This window comes from Ambystoma mexicanum, chromosome 5p (assembly GCF_040938575.1).
Source record: "Ambystoma mexicanum isolate Mex_15411 chromosome 5p, UKY_AmexF1_1, whole genome shotgun sequence".
In the NCBI taxonomy this organism is placed as follows: Eukaryota; Metazoa; Chordata; class Amphibia; order Caudata; family Ambystomatidae; genus Ambystoma; species Ambystoma mexicanum.
Window position 1 is genome coordinate 230,577,549 of NC_090930.1, and position 18,039 is coordinate 230,595,587.

Below are 18,039 nucleotides of genomic sequence, written 5' to 3' on the forward strand. Positions count from 1 at the left end.
CTGTATTTTCTTCCAATTTATGTATCCTTGAACAATATTTGACATAGTCTTTTCTTATTAATGCTTTAAGTGTGTCTCAGTCCGAGGTGCAAAGTCAACAGATTATATTATGGCTAATACATGCAGTTTTCTTCTTCACCCTGCAACTAGGATCCACAGAGTTTCCACTTTTATGTCCATATCCCCTTTTTTGCTTAGAGGATGTGTCCAATTTAAGCCACAATTTTACAAAAGTTCTTTACCTTTGTATGGCTGGTCATGTGTCCTTTTTCTTCATCATGGATCTCGTCTGCACGTGCTCTGGTTCTTCCCCGTCGCTCATAGACTCCTCTTGTTGGGGTGCGGGCAGGGGGCCTTCTCCGATGTAGGGTTTGATATCGCCCAGAAAAATCCAAGCTCTCCTGCCTTGTAGTTTTACTGCAGACGGCATGCAGTCCTCTACTGTGAAGGGGCCACTAAATCGTGGCTCATCCCACTTTTTCCTCGTGTGGTTCCTTACAAGGAGGCTGTCTCCAGGGAAAACGGATGGTACACAAAGTCCTTGTGCTGTGTCTGTAGTAGTATCTCCTTCTGTGTTCAGTGCTGCCCTGCACCCCTTTCGTCGTTGCTGCAGCTGGTCTGAAATTACAGTAAGGGAGGATGTCAGGCAATTCAAGTAATTTTGCATTTCAGACCCTAAAATTTCTCCTGTTGAGTGGGCATCACATCTATCTCGAGGTGTCAGAGGAGTATGCATTCTTCTTCCTGTGGCTATCTCGTGTGGCGTTAGATGATGGTCGGAACCGGGTTTGTTCTGAAATGCATACAATGCCAAAGGAAGGCAGTGCAACCATCCCTTTCTTAGAGTAAGCGTCAACTTGGCAATCCTCTCCTTTAATAATCTGTTGAGCTTCTCACAGTTTCCGTTACCTTGCAGATGATACGCAGATGAGAACTTGTTCTTTATACCAAGCAGCAAGCTAATCTGTTTGAATATCTCATTTACAAAGTGATCTCCTTTATCTGATCTCTTGACCTCGCACACCCCCCACTTCTCTCACAAAAAATGTGGCTGCACAGATAGAGTCTGGGTGTGTACAGGGACCTGTCTCAATCCATCTAGAGAAGAGACACACCACAACAATTAAGCATCTGTACCCGTTATATACTTGAATCATTTCGACGTAATTGGCATGCAAGTGCTGAAAAGAACCGTTTGTCCTTGGGATGACTCCTCTCATTACCTTTAATATGTGCCCAACTGTGAATTGTTGGCAGATTATACAGTTCACAATAAAGGATGCAACGTGCTCAGTTAAATTCGGTTTGAACCAGTCTTCTGCGAGTGTTGCTGCTAAATTTTCTTTTGTCATGTGTGCCGGATAATGCAACTGCTCCAACGCAATTTTTAATAGGGCTACAGGCATTACTGGTTTACCAGTGCTGTCTTGTCGCCACAATCTGTCAGAGGAGTTTTTAGAACACCCTTGTCGTTTCCAAAGATTCTTCTCTTCCTGTGGTGCCTCCCTTTGGAGTTCCATCAATTGTGTTTGCCCAAGATTGTTATACCCTTCAGGTGTCGTTCGTGAAACCATCATTCTCTCATTGTTATGGATGACTTCCATTTCCATGATCGTCTCACTTTTGGGTGCCATACACTTGGCTTCCGTGTCAGCTGCTTGATTTCCACACGAGATCAAATCTGTCCCCTTCGTGTGGGCGGCGCATTTCATGAACACTATGCCCACTGGGAGCTGTAGTACCTTAATCAGCCTGTCCAATAAGGCTGCGTGCTGCACTGGCGTGCCGCCTGCTCGGAGGTAGACCCTACTTTTCCAGTGCGCTAAACCTGCATGTACTGTCGATGTCACATAGGGGGAATCACTGTACACCATTACTTCCTGGTCAGCGTGATTCTCAATGGTGAGTATAAATGTCAATAATTCTGCAGCCTGCGCTGAATAATGAGATGGTATTCGGGAAACTAATAAGTACTCGGAATTCTCCATTTGCCATGTGCTTCATCACGGCAATGCCTGTATATCTTTGTCTGTCACTTTGATCAATTCTCGGAAAACCATCAATAAAGGCCCGTTCTCCTTCTGGCAAGGCATTTTCTTTCACCCTGGGGATTTCATCATAGAATTCTTCATAGTTTGCACAGTCATGTATTGGCTCTCCCTCAGTGACGGGCTCTGCTACAAACATAGCTGTGTTCACTATCTTACATTGGACTACTTTAATCGATGCATTTGATATGATCACTTCATAAGCAGAAGCTCTCTGAGATGTCAATGTGCCCTTCAGTTTCTCTAGAATGGGAAAAAACGAGTGCTCGACGTACAACGTCATTGAGCAACCCATTACAATGGTTGTAGCCTTCTCTATGCGGAACGCTGCAGCAGCTGAACCCTGTTTACATGAGAAATTACCTCTCATTAGTGGGTCTAAATTTCCACTATAGTATGCCAGGGGCTTGTACCCCAATGTGGTTCTTTGTGTGATCACTGCCGTCATAACACTGCCATTCATGTGTGAAAACAGGTAACATTCCTCTGCATAATTGGGAATCCCTAGAACTAGTGCTGTACAAATAGCTTTCTTGAGTTCAGCAAATCCTTCCTCCAGGGTCTCAGACCATTGAATTTTTCCTTTCGTCACTTGGGCCTTCTTTAGGGCCTGAAGTAAAGGCCTAGTGTAAGAGTGATAGTCGAAGACCCATGCTTTGACATAATTGCATAGGCCAAAAAAGCTCTGCATCTGTTTTATTGTGTGTGGCTTAGCCGTGTTCAGTATGGTGTCAGCCCTTTCTGGGGTCACCCTCTTCCCCTCATGTGAGATCAGCTGGCCTATGTACAGCACTTCTTGTTGACAATATTGTAGCTTTTCCTTGTCAACCGTATATCCCTTCTCAGGCAGTATAGTCAATAGCAGAACAGAATCATGCCTGCATTGCTCTTCTGTTGTGCTACAATTTAAGATGTCATCCACGTACTGCAGGACAACACTTTCCAAGGCAACATTGCTCCGGTCCATCTGCAGGACTCTGTGAAAAATAGAAGGAGACTCATAGTACTCCTGGGGTAGCCTTGTGCTTTTCAGACCCATCTGTTTGAATGTCAATGACGTTGGTTCTTGCGAGTCACAGTGCAACAGGATTGAGAAAAATGCATTTTTTTGAAGCTGGGTTAGGGACTAAAGGTAACTCGGCCTCAACAATATCATTTATCGAGCGTAAATCCCAGATCAGCCTCCAAGACACTCCCTTTGATTTTTTGATCGAATAAACTGCAATATTGCATGACAACTCCAACGTCACTAAGATGCCTTGCTCCATCATAGCCGAAATTGTCTTAAAGATCCCCTCATCTGCCTCTCTGAACATGGGATATTGTTGTGCTTTGGGTAAAATTGCTCCTGGTTTTAACTTAATTCTTACTTCTCCAACCCCTTTCAATAGGCCTACGTTATAAGGTCCTGTTGTCCACACTGAGACAGGTACCTGGGCCATGTCGTCATCAAAATACTCTGGACAGTTCCATGCCAACATCATTCTTTGAGGCACTTCTCTTTTGATCATTCTCACCCAAAAAGTGAGACTCACTTCGACCATTATCTCTCCCATATCTACTTGTTCTTCAAACAGATCATCATCAGTGACGTCAGTCAATCGATATCCTTCTTCAATGGTCATTACTGCACACCATTCTCGGCCTTCGTCATCATAACCACCAATCAAGGCCATCCTCCCTCGTACTGCAGCTGTTTGTATCACCAAGGGAAATACCTGTCCCTTCTCCTCGTGCATCAGACTTCTTGGTCTAAATAGGAACTCATCTGGGATTCTCATGATTCTGTCTACAAGGCCTGGCAGTCTGGCCATTAGTATGCACATACCATACACAAAAATGTTGGGCTCCAATGGTACAGTCCGCATGGCTGTGTGTCCTGCGTATGCTCTGATCATTTTGCATACATTTGAATAGTGCATTCCTGGAGCTGTACATACTGTGCCTTCCTCCGTGAACGAGATTGTCATGTTTAACTTCATCATTAAATCTCGACCCAAAATGTTTACTGGGGTCTGACGTGAATATAATAACTGCACACTCATCTCACATTCTCCTATAGAGACTGGAAGTGCATTTGTGAAGGGAACACGACTTGTAGCTCCTGTGAAACTCTGAGTATCTATGGCCTCACCGGACAAGGAAAACTTGCCTTCGCGTATGCATGAGGATGTTGCACCCGTGTCAACTAAGAAGGAATATTCTTTATCCCATTTAATGACATCCACCCTAGGTTCCTGGTGAGGGTCTGGTGTCACTGATAGGATACAACACTTCAGGGTTCCCAGTGAGCTGTCCTAGTCCATATACAATTTTGGCTTACCGTGTACTGGCATATTTCCCCCATTCCCAGACTTACTCCTCATTACAGGGTTCATGGTCTGCCCTGAGCTCGCTGTTTGTGACAATTGCAGCAGTGACTTTTGGCACTGCCCTTGTGGGAAACTCACTATATTTTGGGGCTGTGGGTATTGCTGAGCTCCTGGTGTTTACTGTTGGACCGTGTGATTCTGTGCAACTCCCTGTAGTAAAACGGCAGGTGGATTCACCGTACCTTCTCCCATACCTTGGCCGTTTTGCATCATGCATGGTTTCTGCATGTGGTTGCTAAATGTCCAGTCATCCCACACAACCAACATACTGTCGATGGTCGGATCATTTGCCCATTTGACATACCTTGATTGCCATTCTGCACATTTTCAAAACCTCCTTGATTATCCTGAAAACCTCCCTGATTATTCTGCCATCCCCTTCCTCTAAATCCTCTTGCCCTGGGGTAAAACCCAGTACTGCCCTGATTAATCTGCTGTGGATTATTGACCTGCTGCATGCTCGATTCAGCTGTGCTAGTTATCATTGCTCCCTCAAGAGCATATTCTGACAATTTCTTCTGCACCAATTTAGCTTCCTCACCCTTTCGTGCAGCTTCCTTTTTGCGATTCTTCTCTTGCAGTAAGCTGCAATAGTGTGGAATGGTCACCTGTATTTCTGCCCAAAGTTTAGCCTTGATTCCTATTAATTTCTTGAGCTGTTTCTGTAACGGCTCTGGCAGCCCTTGGCACAATATATGGTAGAACACAGGTATACATTTTGTCCAAGATTCATGAGTCTCGAGTACCCACGTGTCTTGAAAATTCTGTATGTAAATCAAAGGATCCTCAGACTCCTTCATTTTACACATCATTATAGCTCCCATATTGGAAGTGTCTGGGTAAAGCACTCGTAGTGCCTTCCATACTGCGGCTCTGCAATTGTTAAATGGAGCTCCATCATGTGCAGTGTTAATTGTGGTCACACCTGTGTAGCCTGCTTGTGTCCATAAATCGTCTGTTCTCTCACCAAGTATGGTGATTAGGATACACTTGATATCCCCTATAGCTAACGTGTTCCCTCCTGTCATTTTTCTAACTCGTGTATCCACTTTCCATCTCCCGCTATCAGCATTGGAAGCTTGTTTTTCAAGTTTTCTCAATCCATGTGTGGCGATGAAATATATTGTGGTCTCGCCCCACTTTCTCGGGTAACAGGAATTGGGATGACTAGTTCTCTCTTTCTTCTCTCATTGTTCTCCTGTCTATTGCAGGGTTAATATTCCTGCATCACCGCCTGTCTGGCAATGTCCTTAACCTGTCCACATAGGGTGGTGATGACACTCCCCTCTGATCGTGGGATACTTCTTCATGTTGGTTTGACTGTGTGGCTGACTCTGATTCCCTCGGTGCAGACTCACTTTTCGGTGTCTTGCTCCTCTAAGCTGTTCCCTAACAATGTCTCTTTTTGTTTTCACAGGGATGGTTGCGCTCTCAGAGTTGCCACACCAATGGCGAAGACCACTGTGAGTTATTGATGCGCAGAGCACTGCGCTGTTTATTGGTGTTAATTGCTAACCTGTGTTCTCTTCTCTTTGTACAAGTTGTGGTGATGTTTCGGAGTGATGAGAGTTCAAAGCTCTGCTTGCCCAGGTAAGTGCTTTGTTAATGCTGACCTTGTTCCTTCGCCCTTGCAGGTTGCGGTGAAACCCGGAGAAGGGCGAGGTAAGAGAAGCAGAGGGTGGTGCCAGGACTCACTGCTTGCCCAGGTATGCATTTTTATTAATGCTGTACTTGTTTCGTCACCTTTGCAGGTTGCAGCAAATTCCGGAGATGGGCGAGGTAAGCGAACCGCAGGATGGATTCATGACTGGTTGCTTCAGACGTAAATGTTCTTGTTCGCTAATGCTGTTCATGTTCTTCCAGGTTATTAATGGAATCCAGATCTAGGGCTTCAGGATCGGGCCGCCGGAGAAGCAGATAAGCAGGAGCTGGACACAGTGAGCGTTACGCTGCAGGAGTGCAGAATAACGCGAAGCGTGTTCTGCTGTTTGGGTGTGGTTTGAATAGCCCAGGTAAAGTAGTTCCAGGCCAAGTAGTTCCAGGCCCAGTCACACCCAAAACACTAGACCGCATGGCTTTGTTACAAAGTACTGAGCTGTGCAATAGGCCTCCATGTTGGATTAAAGTCCCAAACTGGTATTGCTTTATTCCTGATAACGAGCCTTGTGCCAAAGGTGCCAGGACTGACTCCATGTATGTTTCTGATGGAGTTTTAAGGCCCTTGGGGCCAATGTGAAGGGCTTTAGCCCCACTGCTGCCAGGGTTATACCTGAGGGGGTCAGGGGTATGGATCGTGACAGTTTGCCCAACTTGTGCCACTTCTTGTGTCGTATTTGTTCCTACCTATTTCTAGGGATAGTTCTCTATTCCCACTACTTCGGGAGACATCCTCAGTGTCGAATAGCTGAGTGCTCTCCAGGCGCTCATCTTCCCCCTCCCCTTGGGGTGTTTGTTCTAACCCCATTTCAACATATATTCTATCCATCGTTTCTCTGATGCTTCTGGTGTCGAGGTCATCCTCGATATTCGCCCTAGACATTCCTGGTACTGAATCATACACAGGGAAGAATTCTTCAATGTCTTCCCAATCTACCACTGGAGTGGGTTTCTTAACCTCGCTCTCCAGATCTTCAAGATCACGTGCTCTCTGTCTTTGCTTTCATTCTACATCGTCATCGAATTCTCTGTGCTTCCTCGCCTCTTCTCTGACCTTATCTTCTTCCTTTTTCTTTTCACTTCTACGTTCATCTGCTCTTTGAATTTCCTCATCCCTTCATCTCTTTATTCTCTTCTCTCATATTCTTTGCTCTTCCTCTAACCTTTGCTGCTTCTGTCTGTCTTGATCATTGGCTGTTCTCTGCCTGCGATTGAGCTGTCTTTCTTGCTCTTCGTGATATAGATGTTCTTACCTTTGTCTATCTTTTTTCCTTATTCTTTTGTCTCTCAATTCTTTCTCGTTCCCCTTTCTCTGTACCTCGTCTCGCCTCTCTTTTTGTTTCGCATCATCAATGCCTTTGCCATCGAGTTTAAATAAAATTTGCCCTCCCATCCATTTATTTTTTGCAAATGCTATCTCATCAGTTCTACCTTTGTTTCCCTTCTATCTTTTCCCTTCTCTTTCTTTATTGAGAGATGCACTTGTCTGTGTCTGGTCCCTTTTCTCATCATCGCGTCTCTCCATGTCCCTTGGGACTGTGTAGGCGATATCCTTATCCTTTTCTCTCCCTTGATTTTTGTCACTACTTTGCGTCAGTGACTCGTATGCCGGATTACTATACCCTGTAGCTGATTTAAGTTCTCTAAGCGGGTAGAACCCCTTGTCTTTGTTTTCTTCAACCTTCGTTTCGGATGGGGCGGGTGGTGCAATAGGCATCTCACCCCCCTCTGTGCATACATTAAGTATCCAATCTACTCCTCTTCCTGTCCCTGTTCATACATCTTCCAAAGTTCTTGAACAGCAAGGCGGTTGTCTAACTTTTTGCCCGTGTATGTGGCGTGCAAATATGTTGTCATGTGTTGCAAGACAGCTTTATATAAGGACCCACCCTGTGGGCATGGCATAAACATTTTGTGGGCGGTTCCTTTAACCCACTCTGTACTGTATTTTCTTAACATAGGTGCATGGTTCGGCAACTGTTTGCATAGGTGTGCCAATTGAGTTATGTCTTCCATGCTTAAATCCCGGGAGGATAGCTCAGTGGCAGCGTGCGCGTCTTGGAAGCAAGACGACACGAAGCAACAACAGGTTCGATCCCCGGGTCCGCGCTTAGAAAACCTCTGGCTGTTTAAGCGCGTTATAAATACGTAACTAAGACAAAAAAGAAAATACACAATTACGCAACTAAGAAAAACAAACAATTCCTGTAACAGCGCCTCAATGCCTGCGGGCTGTGTGAGCGCTTTATAAATGTAAAATAAATAAAATAAAAAATAAATCTCTTCCCTTTCTCTTTATATACCACTTGTCAACGCTTAACGTGACTTAAACAACTTCCAACAATAGGAGCGAGCATCAAACACTGCAAGCTTCAATCCCAATTTTTTCCGCAAAATGTTATATCTCCTATTTTACTCAAAAACATTCATTTGCGTGCAATATTGTCTTAGCTATTCAATCGCGTAAAATTTAAATCAGTTTTCTCAAAGGAAATTTTTCGACTTGTGACATCACAACAAACAGTATGTAAAACAGACGTTTAACAGACTAGACAAACACCAGCTGGTCACAGGTATCTCTGCCTCTAATCATTACCCCTTCATGGAGTTAAATCTTCAATCGCCGTGGTAGTCTATATGTTCCCCTTTAGTTCGGACTGTTAGGCAGAATCCTATGCAGTGCCCTTAAGGACCCCTGCACAGAATTAAGACTACAAGTGGTAATACAAGTACACCTTTGGTACAAGCCTGTACTACGCAGTTAAAGTGGTAGCAGTGGCAGAGCAGCCAGACTTATCTCAATAGCAAATGAGCAGTAGTAGAAATTACACAAAGGACTACAATTACTGTGACTCAAGCAAACACTGACTCAAGGTTTCTGGTTAAAAAATATAAATACATTTATTTTTAAACCATCTGTTCACAAAACACTTCACTTCTACTAAAATAAAACCACACTTCAAATACACTATACACAACCAATTCCCCTTGTGCATAACAATTCAAGGTAAGTACCTTAGGATTTGACAGACCCATGTTGTAAACCAAAGACGTTACTGGGTGTACATATGCGATCACTTTTTGACAGTAATGACAGTTTGGTCTTACTAAAGATAAGCGTACTCGTGGGAAGAAATGTTACCGGAGTAAAAAAAAAAAACACTTATCACATGAATCAACACAAGAGAGTTGGGGATAAAAATCATAGGCAATACTTTTGTCAAGGCAGTTAGAATCAGAGGACACCTTCTAACCAGTGGATAAAAAGTCAATAGGCCTGCGCCAGTGTCAAGTGAAACAGGGTTCCCGTTGTCGAGGATCACAAGGTTTAAAACAGTTCACGATTCTAGATTGCCAGGAGTACTTGCATATTGTCAGAAAGGGAGGCAACAGTTATGAGAGGGAAGGAAGAAAAGGACAAGACTTTGGTGAGGAAGAGGGTTCACCCCAATTTCTTGAAGTCGGACACAGTACCTTATTCGGTGAAGAAAGATGGTGCCACGGTAGTTGTTCCTGGTAGTTCCTGCAGACTCACGGCTACTGGAGCTTCAGTTGTGGAGACAAGAAGGAGGACATCTGGAGCGATCTGCACTACCCAGGGATGAAGCTAGCAGCAGCAAGCAACGATGAATAAAAGGTGTGCTCCTTTAAAACAGGAGAGGCTATGTGCAGTAATTACGACCACGAAGAGGGTCCTCTGGCTGTGGAAGATGAGCTGGTTGATCCCACCAGGCTCAAGGGAAGAAGACTCCGGACTGGATCTTCTCTTGTCGTTGAAGGGTAGATAGCTCTGGACTGCAGCAGGGTTTCACTGGGACTCAGGAGTTGCAGCAGCCGTCTTCTTCTCCGCTTCTCTTCGGTTCCTTACAGTTCCAGTGGCGACTCTGACTTCCATCCCAAGAGTACTGCCTTTTATGTGAAAATCCCCCATTCACATAGCCCGGCTGTCAATCACTCAGCGGGGGGGTTGTCCAGCCTGGGCAACCACCTCAGCCAATCAATATAAAGTGCGACTTGGGTCTCCAAGGAGACCGTGTGCAGGAGGTGACTACACCCCTTATTCACATTCAGCCCACCTAGACACCCAGGTGCCAAAGGAGGGCTTCTTCGTAGAAGCCCGCCAAAAGAAGGTGAACAAAGAAGGCAAACCTTGTTTGCTGCGCAAAGTAAAACACAAGAAGGACTTTAACAAAAAGAAATGGCAACTAAACCCAACCAGAGCCAAAATAAGAAGTATTTGGGCAAGCGGGTTTATGTTCGAGGCTAATACAATAGCCTGGAACAGTACCACGTTTATATAGTATAATCGTGGTAGAAAAGCTAGGGTAGATACCACTGCCACCAGCCAAGTCTAAATGTTAAAAGAGCAAAACAAAGCTCAGAGAGGCACAGACAAAAAGGGATAGGAATGAATATTTTCCAATACTCCATGAAAGATGGGGTGTACTGGGTCTGTAGATTAAAGTGACTAAATAAAGTTAATGGCAACTTTACAGGTTTCTGGAGGACAGTAGTCAGCCCCAGAAACATTGAGTCAGTGGGAAGTCTCAAAGACAACCCTTTGTCACTGCACTAAAGTTGCTGTGTAACACACACACACAAACTGGGGCTCATGGAGTGGTGTGGCTATAGAGCCCAGGATCACACAAAAAAGTATAAATACAGGCAAAACACATGTAAGAGTGGGAAAAAGGATCACACTCTTACCAGGTGTAAAAAATAAATTAACCCCTGAAATCCAGCAAAGTTGCTGAGGGACTCACTAGGTGAGGGAAATTAGCCATAAATGAGAATTCTCCCTAACAGGGACTATGAATACACGTTTCTTCTAGCCGCTTATATTAAAAGCGTAGGAATAAGGTGAATCCTCTCACTTCTCAAGTGACCTCTCTCTTGTTGGGTGTCCTCCCTGGTGTCCTCTCCCTATTTACTTAATTATTCTCGAGTCATTATTCCCTTCCCCGTAGGTATATACATTTTTCTCTACTTCTAACTATATTTTGTTTTTCCCCCCTGTCTCCGTTTCCCTTTACTTGTTCTAAAGCGAGCACTTTTGCCAAAACACTCAGTCTTTTTCACTCACCGTTCACATTTTCTTTTCCTGTCTGGACCCTCGGGATCACCGCCTTTGTTACCACCTTCTTAGGGTTTTCGCCTGCTCAGCTGCCCGTAGGAATGGGAAGGGGTTAGGTGGATAAAACAGGTTCCTTCAGACCCTGGTCTGCAGACTTCTTTTACACTACCACTGTCTACGGGGAGCTTCACTGTCTACTCTGCCGAATGGCAAAGGACTTGTGATATTGCCGAAGAACTAGCGTTACTTTATGTCGACGTTCAATTGGTGTCTTATTCTAATCAATAATCGATAATCAATAACCATCAATCTCTGCTACCAAGTGTACTCTGAGACCCCCAGCCAGCCCATAGAGCAGAGATTTTCTCAGAAGTACTTTAAGACAAGATAGCTGCTCCCTTGAGATGGATGGGGGTGCAGATTCATTACTCCAACACCAATCACTAAGGACAACTCAATGGTTTGGCAATGGGAGTCTGTTTAATGACAAGTACAAAAAACGGGGGGGTCATGGATATCAGCAGTGATGTGATCGTCCTTCTCGCTTCAACTCCAAAGAACTTCATACAAGTTGCAACATTTATACTCAAAACTCGTCATAATTGACGTGTAACACTCAAAAGTTAAGATGCAATTCTATTGATTGGAAAAAGGTAACTTTACTATCAGTACTATATCTGTCTATGGTAACGGAGTGAGGGGATTGGGTAAACACTGTCTGGTGGGCATCTAAGACCTTCTTTCAAAAATGACTACTGTGAGCGTCACTAAAAGTACAACGTCCTATTGGTTCTACTAACTATAGGACTCTAGATTATTTGGTCCATTGTGATTGGGTTGGCACCAACCCCATGCATACTTTTCCACTTAGCTTAGCAGCACGCAGAATGGTCGGCCAGGTGCGGGGTGCCCCTTAGATACCCAGCCTTACTCCGATTATGGTAACAATCAATCATTACTGTAATAGCCATGTGTCAATTAGTTCACTGTGGTTGGCCTGGAACCTGCATCTTCTGTCTGGAAATGTTCTGATATCTCTGCTTGGTCCAGTGCCAAGCGTAGGTGTGAACCCGTGCTTCTTCTTGCTTGGCTGGTCACGTGATTCCCACACCGTGAATTTGTCGTGTTTCTCTCAATTTGTGTATTTGATTTTCGTTTCACCCGCCACCTGCCTTTGCCTTCTTATCTCGATCCGTCAGAGGCAGGATATTCTGGTCTTAGTTTCAATTAAAAGTAGCTACTGTTCATAGCTTCTATTGGTATGACCTTGGCTTCCCTGGCACAAGTTGCCTCTGCCGAGTTTCGATTTAGCCGTCTCTTCTCGTTTTGCTAAATAAGAATCTCTGCTCATTTGGCCTTTAGTAACCTGGGTTGGTTCTGCTTCGTTTGCAAAGTGGAAACATACTTATGATAAGGTACTTCATTTGAGGTAGATTATGTATAATGGCACAAGCCGCACTACTTTTCTACTTAGCATAGCAAGCTACACTGTTTCCTAAGCTTTCTTGTGGTTCCAAGAATATTTACAGGTGTAAACTGGTTGAATATCTTCATCTTGCTTACAGCTTGAACTTCTTTGTATTTCAACATCATTCTCCCCCTTTAGGTTTACGATATCTTTATTCATGGTGTTTCATCTCTGTGTGTAATTTTTTGGTTGTCATTTCTTCTATCTGCACATTAGTCCGGGCCCTTGTGACATCACCATTTGTCTTCCATTAAGGCCTTTTTGGTTTCTTCTGGGACAGTACTTAGGCAATCTTCATTTTGTTTCATTTGCTGGTAGGGTTTGCTCAATGGATACCTTACTGTCCATGGTCTTCTGGGTATCGGTACTTCAATAGGTGTTGCTCTTCTAATAGGCACTGGGCAGAGCCCCACTGCGGCTCTCTGCTGGTTTATTTGCTCGTCATACATCACATATTTTGGTGTGAATGTTCCTAGAACTTCAAAATGGGTGACTGGAATGCAGGCTTTATTTGGTACCTCCTCTACAGGATGCCCTGTCTCGCATGACCCCGTGGCAATCATCCCTGAAGGATGAATCAAAGGCATGATTGCCGCAACCAAACTTTACATCTGACCTGCAACACTTGATGAGTCCACCAGTGCAACAGGAATGGCTAGGAAAGGGAGACCGGTATACGATTGTGGAAACCTACCATACTACCAAGGACGATTGTACAGCCCGAATAAGAAATTACAGAATCAAATAATGGCAAACTATCATGATTCATTAGTAGAAGGGCATCTGGGAATAGGAAAACCCAAGCTAAAATCAAGCAAAATTACTGGTGGCCAACTTGGCGAAAGGACATTGTCCAGTTCATTGCAACCTGTGGCACCTGTGCACAACACAAGTCCCAAAAACAAAGTCCTGCAGGTCTGCTACGTCCTTTAGAAGTACCCCCAGCACCTTGGCATATGCTATCAATGGATTTTATTACAGACCTTCCTTCCGGTAATGGATACAATACCATCTTAATCGTCGTAGATCTGTTTTCCAAAATGGCCCACTTTATTCCTCTGAAAGGTCTCCCAATTGCTTCAACTCTGGTTACTGTGTTTTTTTAACGGGATTATCTAGCTATACGGGTTCGCATCAATATTGATATCAGACCAAGCAACTCAGTTTGTCTCTGCATTCTGGAAAAGGTGTTGTAAAATTGCCAAAATCGACCTGCGGTTGTCCACAAGCCATCACCCCCAAACCGACGGCCAGACCGAACGGACTAACCAGCCCCTCGAGCAATACATAAGGTGTATGCTGCAACAAACCAAGGATACCTGGAAGGACATACTTTGGTTAGCATATTACGCATATAACAAATCCATTCACACCAGTACGGGACAAAATCCATTCTACATACTGTACGGTCGACATCCACGGACATGTGTTTTCGACCCACTCGAATCATTAGAAATGCCCGCTGTAACGACCTTACACAAAACCATCACCCAGGTTTTTAAGGAAGCAGCAGAGCATCTTGCCAGAGCCAAAGAGAAACAGAAGCAGTTTGCGGATCGACACCAAAGGGAAGCTCCCAACTACCAAGTCGGAGACAAGGTTTGGTTAGCATACAAAAACATCCCCCTGAAAGGACCACGGGCATTCCGTTCCAGATATATGGGACCCTACACTATCAAGGCTGTGATCTACCCTGCGGCAATGAAATTAGGATTACCGGCCCACATGCGGAACCACCCGGTGTTTCATGTCTCCCTCCTTAAACCATTGAAACCAGGTATGCAGAGCAATACTCAACTGGATCCTGAAATAGCTCAAGGAGAATCAGAATACAAAGTTAAAAGGATCCTAGACTCTAAGATGGACCGGTCCAAGTTATACTACCTTACAGACTGGAAAGGTTATGGACCCCAAGATCGGACCTGGGAACCCATTGAGCATGTCCAAGCTCCACGATTAATCAGGCAGTTCCATCACAATGAGCCCACTAAACCAGGGCCAGGGTGGAACCACCCATGAGAGGGGCCTTGAGGAGGAGTGTTGTCATGGCCACAGGCCCCCCAGCACAAAAACCACACCATCTAGTGATGGGGCAATGGGTCACTTGACTCACGTATGTCCCTTTGGGACCTATAAACAGAGGGGCCCTGGCTGGGCTCAGTTCTGGCGCCTTTGGCACCAGGCTCATATAGAGATGTGAGCAGGAACACTTTATTCCAGAAAACATCCTCATGTGCTGACTCATCGGGTGTGGCTCCCTAGGCCTGGTCTTCATGTGCTGACTCATCAGGTGTGGCAGGGTGTGGCAGGCAGGCTGAACCCGGTGGGCATGGCTTCAGAAGCTTAGTATATAAGCTGCTCCATCCTTAAGGCCGGTGCTTTGCGTTACTGTGCATTTGCATGCAATGTGACGGTCAACACCGCTTGGACCAGTTTACTTACCTTTGGAAACCAGGCATTCTCCTGCATACTCACCTCCAGGAAACTGGTGCTTCATCGCTTCATCTGCAGACTCATCTCCTGACATCCAGTGATCTTGATCCTGATGCAGTAGCACTGCACTCCGCATCCAAGAACTTGGACCCTGTGAAGAAGAAGAAAGACAATTTGAGAACATCCGTCTCAGGGCCGCGCCGCATTTGAACCCTGTGCGTCGCCTAGTTAACAACTTACAAGCTACTGTACCTCTGCAGCTTCGGTCCTCATTCCCTCCGGCTGTCGCCTCGAGCTCTGCAGCTTCTGCCGGGCCGGTAACATCACCTGAAAGGGAAGAAACAACTTACAAGCTACTGTACCTCTGCAGCTTCGGTCCTCATTCCCTCCGGCTGTCGCCTCGAGCTCTGCAGCTTCTGCCGGGCCGGTAACATCACCTGAAAGGGAAGAAAGCAAAAGAGCAAACATTACATGTGGAACGGACAGCAATACATGACAACGAACTTTACAATACAACAAAAACAGATGAGAAAAGACAAAGGCAAACAGGAACACTTACCTGAAGTATAGTGGCTAAGTCGCAGCAGGACTGGACTACCACGTGCAATTGACCAGTGAAGGACCTCGGTGCAGACCATACAGGACCCCCTGCCAGAAGCAGCAGGATGGAGTGCACGCTAAAACTAAACAACAGGTGAGCTTTCCAGGGACAGCGCATCCCACGGGTCACCACAGTTTGGGAGAAGGGGTCTGCAAGGGGATCAGGCGCATAAGCTGGCATACTCACGTCCCCTAATCTCCACGCAGGAGCAATCCTGAACAGCATCACCTATTACCACCAGTCACCACATAAGTGAAGAGGGCGAAGTCAGACCAGAGCGACCTCACCCCCCGGGAGGGCTGCAACCATGCCCCAACGCCTCCACAGCGACCAGGTGAGCGTAACACAACTGGAAGTCCAATCTGTGTTCTGCTAGATGAAGGTTAGTGTGCCAACCAATTGTAGGGGACCACGTAATTAGGGGTACTATAGTTTGTGTAGCCAATGGGATGTTGTGTATTTAGTCATGTTCATAGTGGCCATTTTGAGGGGTGGGTTTAGTTGCCCCACCTGATGTTAAGAAACCTATCACTTTCACTCATTGTCCCATACTAGTATAGAGTGTACACTTACATAATTCCTTGCCACTAGGTTTTAGTAGTTTGCCACATAGAATGACGTTGGTAAAACGGCAGTTGAATGTCACCTATGATGATTTTTTGCTATATACAATTACTTTTTTCTGAAATGCATTGAGAGAAATTGCTATGCGACGTCAGATGCTGTCCGTTGTACTCCCTGTTTTAGATAATTGATATTAAAACAGTTATCCTTTTTGCCAACTACCTTAGTCATTTTGATTATTGATATATTAATAAACTCTGCATCCCGATCCATCTGAAGAGTATGCTACTCATCTTAAAGGGCTGGAGATCACCCAGTTAATTATGAATGCTCTCTAGCGCATGGCTCAGCGGACCCTTCTACGTATTTTTTGGTGGAAGTGGGTGTAACAGGACACACCAATTTTCTTGCACATGCCCCCCTCCATAGCCATGAGCAAAACCAGAACGTATCTGTTCGGGAGGGTCATAAGCCTGATTGTGCGTAATTCAGTCTTTATAAAGTTAAGACCCTACTCCATCTGGTTTGCTAACTGAAGCATCTCCCACCTGGTGATCTGTAGCCACTTGGCATTTGCTTTAGTCTGGATACCTGGCACCAGACGGGAGGTAAAGAAAGGTTTAATTTTTTGTAAATAATTTGTACTGATCTGTAATTGCCTTCAATTTATCAGACGAGTCTTCAGACAAATAGTTGATGCTTCTTTTGTAGTGCATGCTAATTCTGCTACTGATCTCTCTTCTCAACTGACTTCAGAACAACAGGAGGAGTGCAAAGTTCTGTAAAATCAGCTTGCCTCCCTGTTTTCACTTTCACCAGGCTTGACCCCTTGGGGCCAGCAGGATATTCTCACTGGTGACTGTTTACCTGTAAACAGATGGGGGTACAGAATGTCAGAACATGTGAGATCCCACATCAAAGGAGAGGTCAACAAAATGCTTGATATCGGGGTTATACAGCCCTCTACAAGTCCATGGTCTAGTCCAGTTGTTCTAGAACCAAAGGCAGGATCCAAGGAGTTGAGATTCTGTGTGGACTATAGAGCTCTAAATGTAGTCACTAAGACTGATACCCATCCTTTGCTAAGGACAGATGAACTGGTGGATAGACCTGGTTCAGCCAAGTACCTCAGTACATTTGATCTAATCTCAGGCTATTGGCTAATAGCACAGCCAGACCATGCCAAGGGGAAAACTGCATGTTGTACCCCAGCAGGCCTCTAGCAGTTTAAGGTAATGCCTTTTGGACTAAATAATGTACCTGCTACATTTCAAAGGATGGTTAATCAAGTTCTGAATGGGATGGATGACTTCTGCATGGCATACTTAGATGACATTGCAGTGTTCAGCCCTACATGGAAAGAACATATTGATCACCTTGGATATGTTTTGCAGGCTCTTGAGCAGGCCCATCTGACCATAAAGGCAAGAAAATGTCAAATTGGTCAGAGTAAAGTGGTCTACCTTGGTCATGAGGTAGAAGAAGGTGTGATAAGGCCATTATCCAGCAAAGTACAAGCTGTGCAAAACTGGGCCACCCCTACTGCTCAAACCCAAGTGAGAGCTTTGCTAGGTCTCACTGGTCCTACAGGAATTTCATTGAGAACTATGGGACCATAGCTTCTACCTTGAATGTGATCTCCTCTCCAAAATTCCATAAAAATGTTAGATGAAATAAGGAGTGCACTCAAGCCTTTGAAAGCCTGAAGAAAGCCCTTTGTCAAGCTCCAGTCCTAAGAGCTCCTGATTATCACCAACCCTTCATTGTGCAGACATATGCCTCCTATATAGGTAGGTGCAGTCCTTAGTCAACTGGATGAGAAA